The sequence below is a fragment of the Pyxicephalus adspersus genome, chromosome 2, assembly GCF_032062135.1.
Source record: "Pyxicephalus adspersus chromosome 2, UCB_Pads_2.0, whole genome shotgun sequence".
NCBI classification, from domain to species: domain Eukaryota; kingdom Metazoa; phylum Chordata; class Amphibia; order Anura; family Pyxicephalidae; genus Pyxicephalus; species Pyxicephalus adspersus.
This window is the reverse complement of record NC_092859.1, coordinates 135879435-135900848: the sequence shown is the minus strand read 5'-3', so window position 1 is coordinate 135900848 and position 21414 is coordinate 135879435. Positions and strand designations below refer to the sequence as shown.

The following is a 21414-nucleotide window of genomic DNA, read 5'->3' as shown; positions in this document are numbered from 1 at the left end:
AGCGGGCGTGCAGATAGCAATGTAAAAAATGACTTTGTAAGAAAGGACTTTATCCAAAACTATTCCCTACCCACTCCACTCATTGCAGTAAAGCCTGGCTTTCACCGCAATACTCACCTACTCTCCTCGTTTGGTTATAGGCTGTCATGACATTGAGAATGAGTGCATAAGAGAGAGGTTAAATTCTGACAAACATTAAACTTACCAGGTCAGACCCCGCATTACACTCATAATGGACCATAAATGTGTTTTGTCTCTTTGGAAAACTGAACATATTGAAAAACTGCCAGAAAAGCTCTTTTCTTCCTGTAGGGAGCTGACAACACTGTACATGGGCGGCACTGTATTGTCAGTACTTCCATGTTCTTCCATGTCCTTCCGTCCTGGACTTCAAGTCTCCCCATTATCTCCATACCATAAGGTAAAGGTGTTCTGTAGTCCAGAAGACAAGCAACAAAACAACAATGAAAAATGATGTTTCAAGCTGAATGGATATTTAGCAAATCAACAAATAGTTTTCTTTATCACAACAATAGGAAACAAACCACAGGAGATGTGCATGTACTGGGGAAGATGTACTGAAGATTTTTTTTTTCCCATCATTTCCAACATATGTACTTCCATTCTATGAAACAATTCACAAACAGGTTGTATTTGTGTTGTGCATTATGTATACAATATTTAGAACAGGTTGAAAGCATTTATTTGCTGTGCAGTGCTTAACCATGATTGCCCATGCCAGCCAAAGCAGCCAATTTTAAATATAAATATGAAACATATACAGAATATTTCCATTATGGTTAAATTTGTTCTTGCCTCTCTCATGTCACCTGTAATGGTGGAAGTTGTACAAAACTCATCATGACAGGGGTTGTGTTATCAACTCACATTCTGCTCATCAGGTCGTATGAGTTCCACACACTAATACATCCCTAATCTGCCTTATTCTGCTTAAGCTTCAGAGGTTCTAGTGTGCGCAAGAGTGACGGATGGATGGAACTTCCACATGACTGACTGGTGATGTCACATGAATGCACAGAACTGACCCAGCTTTCACTCACAAGCATAAAAAAGTAAGCAAAGGCATGGATACATTCACACACACAAGTACTATAGGCTGTCATGACATTGAGAATGAGTGCATAAGAGAGAGGTTAAATTCTGACAAACATTAAACTTACCAGGTCAGACCCCGCATTACACTCATAATGGACCATAAATGTGTTTTGTCTCTTTGGAAAACTGAACATATTGAAAAACTGCCAGAAAAGCTCTTTTCTTCCTGTAGGGAGCTGACAACACTGTACATGGGCGGCACTGTATTGTCAGTACTTCCATGTTCTTCCATGTCCTTCCGTCCTGGACTTCAAGTCTCCCCATTATCTCCATACCATAAGGTAAAGGTGTTCTGTAGTCCAGAAGACAAGCAACAAAACAACAATGAAAAATGATGTTTCAAGCTGAATGGATATTTAGCAAATCAACAAATAGTTTTCTTTATCACAACAATAGGAAACAAACCACAGGAGATGTGCATGTACTGGGGAAGATGTACTGAAGATTTTTTTTTTCCCATCATTTCCAACATATGTACTTCCATTCTATGAAACAATTCACAAACAGGTTGTATTTGTGTTGTGCATTATGTATACAATATTTAGAACAGGTTGAAAGCATTTATTTGCTGTGCAGTGCTTAACCATGATTGCCCATGCCAGCCAAAGCAGCCAATTTTAAATATAAATATGAAACATATACAGAATATTTCCATTATGGTTAAATTTGTTCTTGCCTCTCTCATGTCACCTGTAATGGTGGAAGTTGTACAAAACTCATCATGACAGGGGTTGTGTTATCAACTCACATTCTGCTCATCGGGTCGTATGAGTTCCACACACTAATACATCCCTAATCTGCCTTATTCTGCTTAAGCTTCAGAGGTTCTAGTGTGCGCAAGAGTGACGGATGGATGGAACTTCCACATGACTGACTGGTGATGTCACATGAATGCACAGAACTGACCCAGCTTTCACTCACAAGCATAAAAAAGTAAGCAAAGGCATGGATACATTCACACACACAAGTACATTTAGACAATATTGATATTTTTATTTTTTTGGACTAGATAAATGTGTTTTTTATAGACCAAATGTAAAAAATAATTACATATACTTGGTGACAACTTGCTTGGGCACCCCTGTTTATTACAAGGTGCAAATGTTCAGCGACGATACCCAGGTATGCATGCCAAAAAATATGCGTGACACACAACTTTACCACAACCAGACTAAAGATTGACAAAGACAGGATGAACCCATGGATTCTTGATGTGTACAGTATATTGTAACTCTGCTTCTATCTACCTGTTATAGCAGGAATCAGAATTTGGCAGACCAACATGTTTCAGGTCTTTATTTGAGATTTAATGCCTACAGAAACAGCTTTTTGTGTCACCATTAGGAAGCCAATACAAAGCAGTGATATCGAACCAACACTGCATTGAATGTAGGTAGACCAGAAGTGGATAAAGATGTCCGAGATCAGCAGTACTGAGATACGAAAAATATGAATACCATTTTTGTAGAAAAACAATACAAAGGGTATAGATGTGCATTTCTGCTTTACAGTGGCCTAATGATTAGCCCTCTGGCAATGGCAAACACTAGGGTTCCAGGTTCAAATCTCATCCAGGACACTATTCTTATGGAGTTTTAATGGCCTCCTTGTGCTTGGGTGAGTTTCCTCCCACATTGTAAAAACATACTGGTGGGTTGATTGGTTTTCCCCCAAATTGGCTCTAGACTATGTAATGACATAAGGCAATGACATTAGATTGTAAGCTCCTTTGAAAACGACCATTGATTACTGAGTATTGATGTCAGCATTATTTAAACACATAATAAATAATAATGAGCTTTCACCACGGTCCTATATTTTGTTACATTGCCAATGCCGGTAATTAGAAAAATCCATGTATGTTAGAAAAATCCAGAACAACCCTTTCAAACCAATAGAACTTGAATGATCCAGCAACTCAGAAAGGATTTCTTAAAATGAATTGCTAATATTTGGCAAATGTTTTCAATCCTAGACTAATTTGTTGGATCACCCAGGTTCACCTGTGATAATCTTTCTTCCAGCACTGGAGACCTTTAACACATCAGGCCCAATGCAACTTATCATCCAGATAAACCTGAGAATGATCAATAAGGATTGAAGATGGTTGCTAGTTGTTATCTTTTCTGGGGGGTGAGTGATGAGGGTGGACTATCAAGGGTTCAGAGAGGAGGTTGGGTATGGAGAGAAGGATGAGGAGACTGGTTCTGTAATCTGGAGAAGTGGTGAGAGGACAAAAGGAAAAGCTAAAGCTATGCTATTTGGAATATCAGAGTTTATATGGTAACAGGATTTAGTGCAGAGGAGGTGGTGATCATCTAGCTAGGAGATTCTCATAGTCATTGGACAAGAATATGATACCAAAGCAAGTAATGTCCTCCATTAATGTGATATTGTTCATTTTCAGTGTAGACAGCAGAGAGTTCTGGACCAATGTGTGATAATTTTGAAGCCTGATTTTGGTACTGATTACTGATTGTTCATTTATAGGAGAGGTGGGGTGTTTAGTTCATTGTTGCATTTTTTTTCCCAGGTGCAGATTTTGTGGAGCAATTTGTTAAAGAACCCATGAGTGAAGTAAAACTTCTTGTTGCAGCTCTTTGTAGGAGGATGCAAGGGTTGTAGATTGGTATTCTTTCTCTAATAAGGTTAATGGGTGTTCAAAAAGAGCACAGGAGAAGAGAAAGAGAATTTTAAGTAGTGAGAGAATTGTCTGGATCATGTAACAGTCAGTAGTAGACATCCACACTGATTTTTTTTATTGGACACCAAGCAGGGAATAGTGCGTTCTCTATTCTAGTTAAAGAAAGGGATGGATGAGGTGAGATTCATGAATTTGTGAATATTATATGGTAGATAATGAAATCATGGAATATTTTTGGTAGGGTAGGAACCAGGGTACAAATTATAGTGGAGTAGGGTAATCTATTTGTTCCATGGGGACCTATTGCTTTTTGGATTTGTGTTTGCTCCATTTAGGTCCAAGTAGGATAAGTTGCTTTCTGATATAGTTTGATGTCTGGTAGGGACATGTCCTCTTCCTATTTTAGCTTGGAACTGGACAGTCTTAAAGAATTGGATGTGCCTGTAGGAGATAAACATAGACTATACATGCTTAGATATCTTTATTTAAGTTTTGGCTATAGTTTTCCTTTAAATCTATAGGCATTATTAGTTATAAAGATTAAAGGACAGACTGGTCTGTATGTGTTTCTTGCCTAAAGATACACATAAATTTTCAGGTAAATGAATGTTTGAATGATCAATATATTAATAGTTTTGGCTAATCCTGAAGACAGCACAAATCAATAGATCTAAATGGAAATGTGAATTTACCCAAGCCAGTGAGCCAATGTCATCTGCTGCTTCAGTCTTGAAACATCATGCAAACTCAAGGTAATGGCTTAGTAAAGGAAACCCACTAATTTGAAAACACATTCAGAAGAAAAGTAATAGCATATTTCTGAATCCCTTTTCTTCATGTGATGTAACTGTACCAATAATTTCATGCACTTTTACAGTAAACCAACCTACCCACAGTTACATTAATAGAGACACTTCACAAAGATGGAAACCTAAAGAGTGCCACTCAGAAAGTCTTTGATTACACTTAGAAACTTGTGCAAACATGCAAAAATCCTACTAGTGCACCCTTCTCACAATAGCACATAGAGTATAGTTTCTATACTACTAAAAACTTTGGTGGAGTCTTTACCAAAGCAAGGCAAAAATTGGACAGGTAAATGCAAGTGGTATTAGAGCTGTGTGGTATTGTGAAACTTTAGCTTCAGATCTAAAGGCAAGACAAACAGAAAGAGGGCAAGGAGAGATGGGTATCAAATTTCAATTTCCTCATCAAAAGAGTCTTTTGATTTCTTTAAGCATTACCTACACCAAACCTTTATTGATTGTGATGCTTGATTTACCAGAAATGGTCAGAGTACAATAAAAATAAAAAGTATAAATGTATTCCATAATGTTTATTACTTTTTTGCCCTTGACACGGGTTGGAGACACAGGTGTCTTGACCTTCTCCATGTATATGTGTGACGGGGGAGATTGCTTGACATACCAGGTTGTCCTTTTTTCATTAACATCACTTAATTTTAACATAAAGATACTTATAGCAAAAGTGTTTCCATAGATAGTAAATGGCAGCTGCAAAAAGAAGAAGCTATGGTTTTAAAAGTGGTGAGTACATGGAGGGTTGAGGGAGCGGATAGTCTATTATTATTATTAATATAATTATACAGTATTTATATAGTGGTGACATATTATGTAGTGCTTTACAAAGTCCATAGCCTTGTTACTAGCTGCAAGATCGGCAAATGTTTCCTCTTTGCGCGAAAAGGCTCCTTCAGCTTATGCCCGAGATGCTCGGACATGCACAGAAGGAGCACCCAAGAGCCTCCTGGGATGCGTGACGTAGGTATCCTCTGCTCTGCTCTCCCATCCATTCTCAATCGCCTAGGCTATCGAAATTTAGGGGGTGGTGCTGCACGCTTTTTTTTAAAGGGTTTTAAAGGGTTGTCTACCCTTTTATGTAAAGTGAAATTGCTGAGTTTAGGTATGCTTTTAGTTCTGCTGCACTGCATGGCGCTTGTAGGACTGATGCAGAGTGACCGCTGCGCCTACACAAATCCCAGCTGTCTGTCTCTGCAGAATGCGATGGAAAAGGGAGGCGTGCTAATAAAAAAAGAATTTAGCATGCTAAATTTAGCATGGCACATGTTAGATTTTACTTCACTTTGATTTTATTTAAACATGTGGCAAGGGGTCAACAAACACGGCCTTATCCCTTTCAGGCCCTGCTCCAGTGGCATCGATTGTTCAACCTTTTGAAGGTAAAATTAAGCTTTAGATTCTCAGTGTCAGCTTTTATAATGATAAAAGATCTTTTTATTAGGTTTTTACTGAATATCCAATTATCTTTTTACATTAATGACCAGCTACAGTGACAATTGTCAAATCCAGGAAAAAGAAGCCATTTTATATAAAAAGTTCCAAAAATTCCATTGAATATAAAGCGATGTAATGAATATATAGAGGTGCCAGACATATAAACATGATGCACTCTCCCGGCTTAGCAGACACAGAAATGATACTCGCATTTAAATCCAAATAAACAGCCACAAACACATACACAGCCTGCGCGGAGACACACAACACAACACAAAAGCATTGGCATCAACAAAAACACCCTGATAGATATAAACATATATATCATTCCAACAACCAGGAAATTATGAAAATAGCCTTTCTGGAATAGTCAATATAAGTTGTCATGGAAACACAGCAAGGACAAAAAATAGAAAGACATGACACAGCCAGTCTCCATAGAAACAAGCGAACCTGCCGCTAACTACGCACAGCAAAACGCCCAGATATGTCATGACATAGAATATGTGCTGACGGGTTTCTGCATGGGGTGCTACCATCTTATCGCCAGCCTGGGACTGGTATTGTGCTGGATTACAACGAGGGAATACAGACAGCTAGGAATAAATATCTACATATATATATATATATATATATATATATATATATATATAAAAATAAATATACAGTATATTATTACAGTCATATTAATCACAGCCATGCCACACCAATGATGCCACAGAGCTCACCTCTAAATAGCACAGTTATTATGTGGCCCTGTAGTCTCTATTGAAAATATGATGCATGTGCAGCCATATTAGTATCTTACATTCTTATCAAGAATATTCTTATCAAACAAACACGGTTTTTGACAAAATAGGGCCCTGAGCAAATATAAAAGAGGGCCCCAATGCACAGCAGTTCATTTTTCTGCACCTCTGCCATTCTGTTAATTCAGCGTCCAGGAAAAGGTGGGCAATTGCTCTGTTTGCCGTACTCTAATGCAGTGGTCACCAACCTTTTTGGAGCCACAGACCACTAAATTTATGCGCTCCGGATTGTGCATGTGCGGGAAGAAACCTCCCCCGGAGTGACGTCATGATGCCAGAACCCAGCCACTCCCCCATCAGAAACACAACTTGCCCACGAGGCACTTGCGGACCACCAAAATTTTCTTGTGGACCACCGGTTGGCGACTACTGCTCTAATGTACACACGCTAGCACTGGAGACGATCACAGCTTTTCAGGTTCTTGTACAGCATGGTGGCTCAGAGGTTAGCACTCTGGCCTTTGCAGTATTAGGTCACAGGTTTGAATCTTGGCCAGAACAATATGCGCAAGGAGTTTGTATGTTCTGTGTACTCCATTTCCCTCCCACATTCCAAAAGAACATGCAATTAGGATGATCAGCTTTCCCTCAAAAATTGAGATCCTTAAAATCTTTAGACTGTGGTATGATGATATCGACTATGGTAGGGACATTAGATCCTGAGCCCCTTTAAGAGACAGTTAGTGATATGAGTATGGGCTAATCATGTGCTACATTATTAAGCTAATAATGTATAGCCAACATCCTTCATCAATCTGTCTTGGTGGATCACTAACAACCCAGTGGGAATGACCACTGTACTTTCACATAAAACACCGGCCCAGGAAACAAATTTGCAGAGAGAGAGTTATTTTGGTGAATTGGTGTACAGCTGTAATAAGGGCATATTTTTTATCAGACACCATAAATAACCTGAGCCCTGTTCAGTGATGGTACAACAGTGCAGAACACATAAAAAGAATTGTTAGTTATCTGGCTCCATATAACAATTTCCCTTCTGTGTCTCTGGAACCAGTTAGCATTGGTCATTGAGGAGTTCCAAATTCTTCACGCATATGTTTCCGGAGTGTTGCAAGCACTGTTCAGATGTCTGCAATTCCTTGTGCAAATGGAATGGCTTTTCTTTTACTGAGTATTGAAAAAGTGGATCAGCAAATAACAAGGCTGAGAAGCTATACTGTTTTTTCTTCAACATTTCCAGGATTGTAGGTGAACTTTACTAGACAGGTACCTCTAAAAGCCCAACTCAGTTTTTTGTCTTTTGCTTTTGATTGGATGTGCAACAGTTAACATATCTGTGATATGTTCATTACTGTCTGTGTCCCTGCCAAGGAGAACTCTTTTCATTGCCCCAACAGCATGATAGGAAGTGAGTAGAAATCCTCCCTAACCATCAACATGATTACCAGCAAGTCACAGACAGCCATATTATAGCAAAACCAGCTTTTACTGCAATATACATCACTACTTCCCACCACTACCTATCTCCCATCCTATTGTGTGTAAATTCCCCTACCTTCTAGATTGTAAGCTCTTCGGGGCAGGGTCCTCCTCTTCCTGAATCACTGTCTGTATTCGTCTGTCATTTGCAACCGCTATTTAATGTACAGCTCTGCATAATAGGTTGTCGCTATATAAATCCTGTTTATTAATATTTATAATAATATTCATATTGAATTCAGGGATTTCCCACTGCAGTACTTCATTTTTGACACTAGATGTCCTCAGTCTGATGACCATTTGCTTTCAATCCAAAATTGTACCAGACCCATCCCAGCCTGTGAATGGACAGTAAAATGAGAAGTAGAACAATGATGAGCTTATGTCTCTGTCACCCTGCATTTTTCTCCTATCAGCATGCTTCTTGAAGGCATATGAACTGGCTGTTAGCACTGCTTGTTTGTCTCCGACTCCAGCCCTCTGCTACAAGGTTAATACCAGGTGAAAATCAGGTACTTACACTGTATTCATTTTAAATAATGAATTTGATGTATTAATAATCACAGATCTGCATTCATTTGTGTCTTATATCTGTTTAGAAATCAGCATTATCACGCTTATAGTATACTTAAATATCACAAAGCTTATTTAGGGCCCATTCATATTTTTACAATGCGTGTGCTATGGTGAGCAGTAATGTGTGTGTTGTTAAGGCAGCCTATTCATTTGAATGGGCTACCTAATGCATTAAAAAGGAGCATTTTTTGCAGTATAGTGCATATTCGTTGGCAAGGTGCTTCGAAGTGCCAATCAGCATATCTTGATTTGTAAAGGCATTTCGTGCAAACTCACTCTTGTATATGAATCAGATTCCCATTTTGAATTGTTGTTGAGTGCAGTTTAGTAATTGACAGCCAACAATTGCTTGGTGGCCCCATCATTATGACATTGACTCCTATTCTATACACCCCCCTCTAACCCATACTTTTTGCATTGTGAAAAATGATAGAGACACCTAAATTTTCCATCCAAATCTGTTCCTTGCCAGAGCTTGCACTAGGTGAGTGGGCTAATTCAGCGGTGCTGAGTGCACCCAAGCTATATAGACCCTCTATAGTCCCCTTGTGCTGATATCATTCCAGCTACACCCTCCCCCGGATCCTGAGAGCACTCCAATTCTGGATAATAAGTGTCCACATTCTGCATGGATGGCAAGGACGTCCTCAAAAGGAGCCCGCAGTGTCATGAGCAGGACTTTAGCTGAGTACAGAGGAATTCTTTTTTTAAAGGATTTCGAATTTGCCCAGGGATCATCTTTAAAAACTGTTGCCTACAGGATATTTTTTGTGTGGTTTTGCAAACATTTTTGCATTCACTGTCCACATAGTTTGAAATATTTTCCCCCAATATTATTAATAATTCTTCATTTTTTGTAGGCGTAAAATATGGTCATGTGGGATTAGTCCAATTACAAACAAATCTGTTACTATCGCTTCTGTTATGCTGTGTATGTGAAACAAATCCTACAGATGAACCCCAGCTTACATTACATGGTGCAGTTACATGTGGTAGAACTATTTTTTCATTATGGGACATAATAGAATAATAACTGAAGTGTAAGGAAAATATTTAGAAAATACATGGTATTTAAAACTGGCCTTAAAAGAAAAGCCGTAGTAAGGAGATCACTTGGGCAGCCACTGTTTATAAATGTTTATTGTCTGGCTATCTCTCTAGCCAAAACTTTCCAAATCACTTATCTGAAACAATCATGCAGTCAGTGAAGACAAGGCCCCTCAAAAGTTTTTTCTGTGCCAGCAACTATGTTTTTAAAATTATTGGACCAGCATGCCAGCCCGGCAACTAGCATTTTCTAGAGAGAGATAAGCAATGACCTGTGACACCGTGTTGGTCACTTACAGCTTTCACATGCAGTGAATCACAATCGCAAATTTTTAGAAAGGACCTCACCAGTCAGCAAATGTAAAGGAAATGGAGGTTCCTAGGTAAATTGCAATGGTGTGGAGCTGCTTAAAAAAAAGAGGCAAGCGGCAGGGTGGGACCCCACATGACAATGCCATCAACGGATGCTTAGGAAGGGGATAATAGGGGTTTGATTGGCAACAATGTTTGGAAAAATGTAGGGAAAGGGGTAAGAAAAAAAGGTGTTGGGTTAGAGGGGTTTGGAGAGGGATTATTATTTGACAAGAGATTAACTAAGTGTCAGTAAAGACAGATGATAAACATATAGTACCATGTAAGGAAAGTAAAGGTCCCATGCATCAGCTCAGTCCACTATGGAAGGTATCAAACTTTTTTTTTTTGTTTCATGGCTGACCGACCCCAGAATTAAACAGTTACAAGAGGAAGAAAATATGTGCAGCAACCAGAATGAATCCCCTCAGGCACCAATTCTGCTGCTAAACATCAAATGTTAACCCCAGATTTAGAGCAGTCTTTAAATACTAACTCTTCTAACAAATTGTCCCCCAGCAGTTGTAACAAACACTGATCTTTTATGCAGCTTTAATAAAAGTTATCCAACTTGTGTCTCTGAACAAAATTACTGGACTAACAAGTTCGCTTAAAGTTTATGTTTTGGATGACCAATATGTTTTGGACGAAGGGTTAAAAATCCCTATTAAGTAACCGTTGTGTGTCTGATTGGTGAAATGCAATTGGTGAAAAGCAATTCCCCTTTTGGACAGCTGTCAAGAACCTTTAGAAGCAGGACAGGATCTGTAACCTTCAGGTTTTAAGATTTTCAGCTTAATTACAATATAAAATCTTTTGTACGCTTATGAGGGTTTCCATTGTTAAGTTCACTAGTTACTGCCTCATAAAAAAGTTTCAAATGTTCCAACCCTTGCCCAAGCATTGGACCATGGTGTCATGGATGCTTTAAATCTTTCAGAGCCCAATAACCAATAGCCACTATTCAAGTTTTAGTTTACTGTAGTGATATCAGTGAAAAAAACATTTTTGATTGGCTGCCAAAGGTTGCTACCATTGACATTTTAAAGTCCTTTGTATTGCCCCTACTAAATAGAAGGTAGGGGATGAAGTGGTAATTTCATGGACTCAGTAAAGAATCTTGTATGTTGCATTGATTCTAGTGGAGTGCTTTTATTTTTAATATCTTGCACCAATAAATTTAGTGTTATATGTCATAAAAAAACCCATGATTTCCTTTTGGTCATCAGTCATACAATAATATTTCTATAAAATAGAATTTAGATGTAAAGTGTACAGATGTGGGAAGTATGCAGGCTACCCCATTTACAGGAATTCAGTCCAGGTGCTTGGGGCATGATTTTGTGTTTCTTATCTGTAGAGAGTCTTGTTACTTTTCCTAACAGGAATTGCACACACCCTATTTGATTCTGCAGCATGATTTGCAGCACATCTGTGCTTTGCCTATTTTGCACGGACCTATGGGGTGTCTGGTTTGCTACATCAAGCACAGGATAAAGTAGGTGGCCAGCTATGGGGTTTAGTTTCGTATTGGGATTAAGATTAAGTTAGGGATTAGATTAGTTTAGTTTTGTAGTCTGTGGTTAGAAGGTTAGGGTTAGGCATTGTAGCTATATTTAGGGTCCAGCAATGTTTTGGTATTGGTGGGATGTGTAAGGTTAATGTTATATATGTTATCAGATTGATCATGCATCAGACAAGGAGAAACCTACACAGCACAGTAATCAAGTAGCAGACCAACTCAACTAAACAGAAGCAACTCTTTTAAATCTGTTGGCATTTGGTTGAACTAAACAAACATTTTATTATTAGAATATCCGCAGTGTTTCCTGAACAGCATGGACAGAGCTGGGACTGCTTTGCTGAAAACTCTAATCTTTTTTCATCATTGTTTGGGCCAAAAGGGTCCATATCCCACCTCCAAAAATACATTTGCGTTAGTTTTCCTAAAAGTCCAAAAAAAACATAGCTGGGACAAATAATTTCAACAGTTGTACACATAACTGTGTTTAAGAAATAAGTTTTTGTATAGGTGGAGAATGTAAAACCAGGAGAAGTATTCCTACTGTGAATTTCTCAGGAAATGTTTTGCAACCTGACTCACTAATGCTTTTAATCTGCAGCAAGTTGGTTAGTTTAGTTGTGTCAAAGCGTTTTATAGAGAATGCAAAAACACATAGCAAGAAAACTTCATCCCGTGCATCATTAATCCCTGCAGCATGCTGGTAAAGAAATAATTTACAAAATACTATTTAACTAAAGCAATGGAAGGCCTGATGACTTCCAACGGGTCCAGCAGCACTGGGGGACTGGTGTTGGGTGTAAGATGATTCACTTAGACAAATATGACACTTTTATCAGATTACTATGGCTGTAATTAGTATATCACCTTATTCTCTTTAGGCAAAATCAGCAGTTAACCATAGCAGTGGGAAGGGGGACCTGCTGCAGGAGGTAAAGATTTTTCAACCGTCAAGTAAAAGACGAAAGGTAAAACACATTTTTTTTTAATTCTTTATTTAAAGTGAATCAAATCAGCAAATACAATATACAGAAATACAAAACAGAAATCAAAAATTGCATACATATTACAAAAAGAATACAGACTTTGAATGTGACCAAATAAAAACAGAAACAGTACTTAACAAAAACTTGAAAACAAATGACAAACAGAGTAGGAGTTTCATATATACCCTGATGGGCAAAATAAAGTAAAAAAGTAACAATTAGTTTTAGAAGAGATGAGAGTAGTGTATAAAACACATTATTATCCTTATCCATACTAATCTAAAACTATAGCTAGAGTTAGGCTTATATATTATCCCAACTGGAAAAAATTGCATTCCTGTTATAGTTGGGTAACAAATAACCTTAAAGTTAGACTTCCATGCACAATTTACCATAATCTGATTGTGAAAACCGACCGATAATGAAAATGCTGAAAAGGTAGTTAGGTATAGGTTTCAATTAAATCAGAAGATACTTTAAGCAATAACAAACAACAATAAAAAAGGTATAAAAGGTAATTAAGTAAAGTCTATAGAAACAAACGACAAGCAGACATTAACCTGGCAGATGTTATAATAGCCCAGGAGTAAATAAAAGTCCCATGCAAGCGGATGTTTCAGAGCAAATTAGCTCTTTTTTGAAGGAGAACCTCTCCATGTCTTGGTAGCAAATTGTCCCTGAATTTGATTTTGAACTACGATAGGACAGCCATTGCAACTCATCTACTTTATTGCTCCAAGAAGTAAATGTAAAGCCCTGAGCTGTCCACATGTTGGAAACATATTGCAGTACAGCTGAGCAAACCAGTTTATCTAAGCTCAAACAGATCTAGGCTCATCAAGCAGGAAGAGGTTCCAAAAATGAGCTCTACTAAGAGGTATTCTAGCTAATAATCTAAAATATTTGAGAAGGTAAGGCCCTGCTTCTCTGTTGCATGAGGCATGTAAAAACAATGTGTTTCTTTTATGGTTTCTATTAAGGACACATGAAAGAGCCAGAGGAATGATCGGGAACTCCCTGGGCTCTGTGTAAGTCTACGGATTGTGACATGTTAGGTCAGAGATTCTTGGGGCATATCTGACATTATCTTTCGAGGCCAAAGAACAATGAACTGGATAAAAGATTTTTCTTTTATGTTGGAAAGCATCTAATATCTATGTATCTATCTTTTAATATTTTAAATTTTACTTTTAAACATAATAGGCGGATGACTTAGAAAATCTCCTGCTCGTGCTTATTGATCCCCAAATAAAATCCCCTCTTAATGCAGAATAAGAAGTTCATTTTGGTTGCTGTTGCTCCTCCCTGTACTTATGGAACGGGGCAGAGTGTCAGTGAATTGGAATGTCACGATTCGGCAGATGACCCCAGGCAGAGTGCAGGGGCCCAGCCAATGGCAGGCAGCTGGGGGAGGGCACATGCAAGCAAGGGAGGTATGAATGGGCAGGGTGTGGAGTTGGGAGATATATTCATATCATAGCATAAGTACTAGAAATATAAAACTTGAAGGACTCAAAGGAGAGCTGCAGGGGACACAATTGGCTAATCCATAGCTGCCAGCATGCAAAGGATGTCACAGGGACATTATAAATTAGAATGTGTATGTCCTGATCCTATGCCGAAATGCCTAAATGGATTGGCAGCTGGTGCATGAAGAACATTGGAATATTTTAGAATGCCAGAGCCATGAAGATCATCATCAGATGCCAGTATCACTTCCTTATCACTTTTCCAGCCCAGCTTTCTATCATTAACTGTTGGACGGAGAACTGATAAGGCTGTGTGACTGCCACTCACATCTATAGGATGCCACCCGAGGTGAGGGCAAGGAGGACTTGACGTTGAGAAGATGGCCCAGCGTTACTGCAATGCAAGACTCAGAGAAGAAATATTCTGCCTAAAGTTCAATTTTTTAAAAGTTTTATTTTATGAAAGTATTTTGCTGGTGTCATTCTTTTTTTTACAGGAATACCAAGATCCTAAATGACTAGTCTACATTTCCTTGTCAGGTTTCTCTTGTTATCCAGATACATGTTGATTTTATATAATGTTATATAATGTCTCTGCATACCACATAACTTTTTGAAGAGCAATTGCTTTGAAGCTGACCCAGGTGATTTGAGGAATGAAAAACGCTGGCCTTTCTCCAAACAACTCTCATCCACCGTAGCAAGTCAGACATTTTACTCTATTTTAAATGTTGATCTTCTTCATACAATATACTCTTTTTTTCTTTACAATGATTTAATGTCTAGATTCATTTTCAGAATGCTGGAAGTATTTAATGCAATGTAACACACTTTAACTGCTTCTTTATGTTTCCTAAAGAGTCATTTCACTCATGTTATTGCAGATTTTGAGTAGATGCTGGTGGATCAGATTTGGAATACTGGACTCAAACACCTTCCTTCTGGATGGAGTCCAGAGTAAGAATCCCTGCATGGATTCCAGTTTGATTCAACTACTGTCCCTTACAATCAGCATTTCTTTTGCTATTGTGGAAGATACGGAATGCAGCAGGAAAGGTGAGACTCTAGCTCTGTAACAAATTTAGAAGGGCAAATTTGGGCACTTTGGAGGGGAAAGTGGTCAGCTAGAGTTCCTGAGAGATCAATAAAGCATACCAGCATGCATCTTTTACTGAAAAAGATAAAGAATTACTCTTTATAATGTGTATAGTGCAATGTTTCTCAACCTTATTAACATGGGGGAACTTTTGAAATAAATTTAAAGTCTTAACAAACCTTTTCTAAAATAACTGGATGCTCAGTAGGAAGAATGCCCTTTATATTGCTGGGCATTGGGAAACATGTCACCCTTACAGCCATAAAAATCATTGGTCATTGAGAGTCACAAATTGCTCATTGCTCAAGGAACGCCTAGCAGCCTAGGAAGGAATCCTAGGGTACCACAGAACCCATGTTGAGAAACACTGGTCTAATAAATTGCTGGTCTTAAATTGATCTCTAATTGCTAAATTTTATATTCTCAAAACTTTAGCTCAGCCACTCCATGAGCAGATTTTTATTATATATCTGTAGAGCACCAACATATTTTGAAGCATTTTATATTATTATGTAATACATTATTTATACAGTGCCAACATATTAGCCATGTTGTACAGAGTTCATAGTCAAGTCACCGACTGCCTTTCAGATGAACTGACACTCCAATGAGCCACCATAGTCATATGTCCCTAATATAATTTAAGGCCAATTTTGTAGGGTAAGCCAATACCGTACTAGTTGTTTTTTAGGGTGTAACAGGAAATTGGAGCGCCCAGAGAAAACCCACACAAACATAGGGAGGACATTCAAGCCGCATGCAGGTAGCACCCTGACTGAAAGTGCTAGCCACCAAGCCAACCATTAATGCAAAATACAGTAGAACATATGATAACAATAAATATTGAAGTTTGCTAAATTTTTTATTACATCAGCAGGATTTTTGTATGTGACAGATGGCAGAAGAGTGAGGATGCTCCACGTTGATTGCTTTGTCTGTGCTCATATATAGTCCAAAAAATGGTTCCGATCCTAGAAAGTCAGTATCTACCATTCTCTTCCTTGTAAAAAACTCATGTTTATGAACAACAAATAAACTACTCATTTATCACATATATTTCTTTCTGTTTCTTTCTCTTCTAAACTGAAATATATTTAACATGTTTAAATGGTAAAGGAAACATGTGCTAAGAACATATCAGGCTGCTACTACTAGGGGTTTCTTAGGAAATGCTAGAAAGTTTTCTGTTTTGCTAATTCAATGGCTTTTTTATTCATTATTGGATATATGCTTGTTCCAAAGTACTGAGACCAAGGGCAACCAGACAGCTAGCATTTTCAAAGAAAAAATGATTGGGTAACCTTAGCAGAAAATGATCAACCTGCAACTTATCATGCACTTTACAACAACATGGCCTCCACTTTACAAAGCAAGTCAGTCCTCTCTCTTGCTGCATTCCCCATAACGTGAATAAAAACAGCAGCAATAGTGAGAATCCCCTGACAGGTAAGCAGACATGGTCTGAGAGATCTCATTCAGATCCTAATACTTGAGCAATGGGAAAAGTAAGTAGTTCAAACAAGTTTCATCTGAAAATACTACTTTGGGAATAACTTTAAATATGCTGGTCGCAGAGCAAGTGGAGGATCTATCTGAACTTTATAAAATACATTAAATCTGTACATCTGTGATTCCTATTGTCCAAAAAAGCCTCAGGTGAGGGAAGCAGGCTTTATAAAGAGGTCAATATTTTATTCATGAAGGATGACAAAGCAAAGACAGCGCTGTTACATTTAAGGAACACAGTGACTGAAGACACAGTAAAGAAATTATACTTTATTCAGACATACAAACTTTCACTGCACACATTCCACAGCCAAAATAAAGGTTATATTTGTCCAATGCTGCAAAATAGTGAACAGTGTAACCTGTTAAGATGTTCACTTATGTACAATAAATAAATAAATAATACAATTTTAAAAAACTGACAACTGAACCTGAGGATGTTGTAAAAACTGAGAACACAATGACAAATATGTCTAAAGCGAACTGATCAAAAATAATTAGCAATATAATATACAAAAAAAGGAAGTGTTTTTTTGCCAAAAAAAAAAACAAACAAAAAAATCTAAACTAGTTATGTAATTGTATTGTATTGTATTTATGTACAGTTAGGGTGATCGCTACAGTGCTATGTGCTGATAAACAGTTATATCTTCTCACATTCCATATGGCTGTTTTTGAACCCGTAAATTATTCAGGGGCGGTCCATAGTTGCCACCATCATGCCTGGTGCTTTAATGTCCCCATGGGTTCACTCAATTTTATTTCCCTTTCCATTTTGTCAAAATCTCCAACGATAGTGTCTTAATGGATCAAATCTAATGCCATAAAGCTGACAGTCAAGGTGTCAGTATGCTTGCTATGATGGTGGTTTTCTGGGGGAAATTTCATTAGAGGAAGTCATTCTGGGGCTTTTGTAAGTTGCATGAATGTATCTGGATTCACCAATGAAATAGTTACCACTCTGCTAGCACTAAAAGAACAAGTTATTATCATATGATAAGACACTTAAAGGAACTCTTTTTAAGGTAAGTACTTTTAGGTTAATGTTAGTATTACAAATCATGGGTATGCTGGGTGTTACTATACAAAATACTTTCTGGAGATAATACTTTGATTTCCCCAATTTTTGGTTAAGCAACATTTTGTAAGACTAATATTAAATAAGGATTGATAATAATTAGAATTTTAAATCAAATGAATACATTATAATTATAAATATATAATATAAAATTTTAGTAACATAACAAAGGACGTGCTGAGTAATGAGTCATCTCTATATAAAGTTAAAGTTAAGTTACTTTTATAATGTTTAAAGTAAAAACTTTGGCCCTGGGAGACTCTTCACTCCTCTGCACCCCCTCTTGCGTTTTTAAAGTGGTGTTTGAACTAGTGTCCAGCTGATGAAGTGTGAAGAATACACAAAGTAAAGATGTAAGCGTAAATTTGCTATAATGTAGTTCAAAAATTAAAGCAGTGAAAACCTGGGATCAGACAGGGCTGTATTGCAAAAAGGGTCAGGGGATGTCCTTTCTGCAAAAATCATCCTTAGCTGCCTGATTACCAATCAGTCAGGAGAAAGAAGAAGATAGCGATACCAATAGAGGTTACGGGATCAGGTGGTGTTGCGGGGTTTAGTTTTTCTTTAAGGCTACTATTACCTTATTATCTGATCTAATATCTGGGAAATGTATCAAGTAGATGCCTCAGCCCTCTGTAAATATTGGCGTCAAGGATAGAGATGCCTTCATTTGCAAATCATGTTACTATGAACTACAGCTATGAGATGAAGTTCTGCTAATTTGACCATCCAAATTTTTTTTTTTAATTTTCCCTGCATGTAATTGGTTATTCTTTGCAAAGTTACTATCACCACATTCACTACGCTAAATGAATTATCTCTTGCAAAGTGAAATTTTCTCTCAATAAGGTTTGCCTGTTCTATTAAAAAATATATGCTGATCTCCACAGTAGAAAAAACTAGCTGTCTGGTTGCCATGCTAATGTTAGTGCTTTCCAGGACATTGACCTGGAGTGAATATAAAAATTAGGAGTTCTGATTTTATTCTTCGTGATTGTGGTCTTGGACAGTTATAACGTTTAGAGGATTGCCAGGAATCTACCATTTTAATAAGAAGGTCATACATAGAAACCACCATCAGATGAGCGTCAAACCTCCTGATCAACCACCACCACGTGGTTAGGAACCATTTTATGCATGCTTGTACTCAGTTCTGCTTTTGATGCAATTGCAGAGCTTTGCAGTGCAGTTCCTGCATGAACATCTAGCTTCCTGCCACTCTTGTGTGTACAACCAATTCCACTGACTAAAATGGGGATGCATTCTATCTGCATGTTGAGTTGTGGTTGTGTTGCTGTTGTTACCGGAGGACTGTAGATGTTCAATCATCCCTTGCATTTCAGTAAACCACACTCCAACTGCACTCAAACATACAACAAAGCATTATGGTTGACTGTAAAAACTGCTTCTGGGCACATACAGGGGCACTGAGGAGCAGCCAATAACTTTGATTTAGACTGCCCGTCTGAAAGGGGCCTACGTACTTTTTGTTAACTTTAAGACCCCCTTTAAACCTGTCCATTCCATCATTCCATTGTATACTGCATGGACATTTGGCATGCTTGCACATCAAAGTGTTAAGGCAGACCATTCATTAAGGGTGAGCTGCCAACACATTTGTGCAGTGTATTGAAGTGCATTGCAGGCCCATCATCACCAGGACTAGAATAAACTTTTGGCTCCCCTAGGCCAGGAGCTGGTGCGTATCATCCCCTCCCCTTCTCCCCAGCATAAAAGAAGCAAAATTATAGCTATCATACAGTGCTGGCCAGTCAAATATTGCTCCCTACTCATCATTACTAACCCAAAAGCAGAAACTAGTGTACCAAACAATGTTTCCTGTAAGTTATGGGTAGCTGCTACCCTTCTTTGCGCCCCAATGGCTACTTCTAGAGAAATACAATTCATGTGACACAGCCAGTGGATTCTTCATACTGCTACATCTTCAGGTCTCCACATCTCCCCATTCCTGAGAAATTGGGGTTGTGTAGGCCAGCTTTTGGGGTTCATGGAAGGGAAGCTAACAGTTATATGTAACAGGGCAGTACGTTTTGATGGGTAGAGTTAGGGCTAGGTGGGCTTATTGGAAATCTGTCCCTGATTAGCACCTACTGTACATGTGTATTGTTTTAATATATAATAAATAGGTGACAAACAAAGAGTGTAATGCATTATTGTGTATTACAGTAAGATGGGACAACACATATTTTACTATGAGCTATCACCAACACCAACTTAAATGTTTTGAGTGGCAAAAGCGTTCAGTAACCCACCATCATCAACAAAAAATATTATTATTGGCTAAAACTGACTTTTTCTTTGATACCCACTGATAATTTGTCTAATAAAAATTGAATTTATTAGTTAGACGTGACTTTAACACATTTAATGCATTTAAACATTGCCAAAAACTCAAACAATTCTGCTTAGTCTCAGGTGTGCAGCACATCTGCATTGTTCTTGGTTAGAAGGCATTGCCAAGATATGGGAGAGGACCTTCATGCACTTAGCTATGCTTCCCACAGGTGTTGCCATCAAAAAGCACTGAGCATCTGACTGTGACACGAGCTAAAGATTGTGTCATGTGCAAAAGCCGGATTGTGCTTACAGCACACATTCCCTTCCTTTTTTACATATTAGCCTGTCACACCTGGTTTATAGACAAAGACAAGACAAGTTCAGTCACTTGGATGACAAAGGTCAATAGATTTCCAAATGAATGAATTGAGCTTCAGAAAAAAATGCAAACATGTATAGAGGTTACGGGCATTTTCAAATCTACCACACACACATTAGTTTATCATGATAAATACATTCAGCCAAGATAGAATTCTTCAGCAAACTTGTTTTACAATCAAAGTGTGAGGGATGGTTTTAGACAAAATGGTGCCCTGAGAAAATATTAAGTGGGGGCAAATATTAAGTACACCATTCCAGCTTCCTGCACTCCCTGCCGTTCTCTCACTTGGGGCTCTAGAGAAGTTGGGTGTCCTGGGCTATTGTCTGGTTTGCCTCCCCCCTTCAAAAGTAACTTTGGGGTAAGTGTGACGGTGGGAGTTGCAGGAAGAGTTAGTGTTAAGTGGAGTTTAGTCTTAAGGATGGGTCACAAGAAGGGTTAGCTGGAGGATGGGTTAATGTTATGGCTGGGATTACAGGGAGCATTGTTGTATATGTTGGGGCTACAGGGTAGGATAGGTTTTGGTTTGCATTGAATTGGAATATTACTGAAAAGGTTGGGGTTGCAGATAAAGGTAGTGTTGGGGTTGAAGGTACAAGGAGGATTAGTGTGAGTGTTAAGTTGTTAAGTGAGTTGCAAGGAGGCTTAATGTAAAATAGTGTTAAGGTTGGGTTTACAGAGTAACAGGAATATTGTGTGTGTTGGACCTACAGGGAGGGTTAGGTTCATAGTTGGGGGGTACAGGCAGGATTATTGTTTGTGTTGGGCATACAGGGATGGTTAGATTTATGGTTGGGGTACAAGCAGGATTATAATGTCTGTTTGGCCTACAGGGAGAGTTA

General features: G+C 38.2%; 1 long non-coding RNA gene across 1 annotated transcript; it reads left to right on the top strand.

The window, feature by feature from the left end:
* Positions 1–11670: 11670 nt before the first annotated feature.
* LOC140322198 (uncharacterized) lies at positions 11671–16365 on the top strand. Its single transcript, XR_011919167.1, has 3 exons — positions 11671–11736; positions 12642–12728; positions 15100–16365. It is a non-coding gene; the product is annotated as an uncharacterized lncRNA (long non-coding RNA).
* Positions 16366–21414: the final 5049 nt, after the last annotated feature.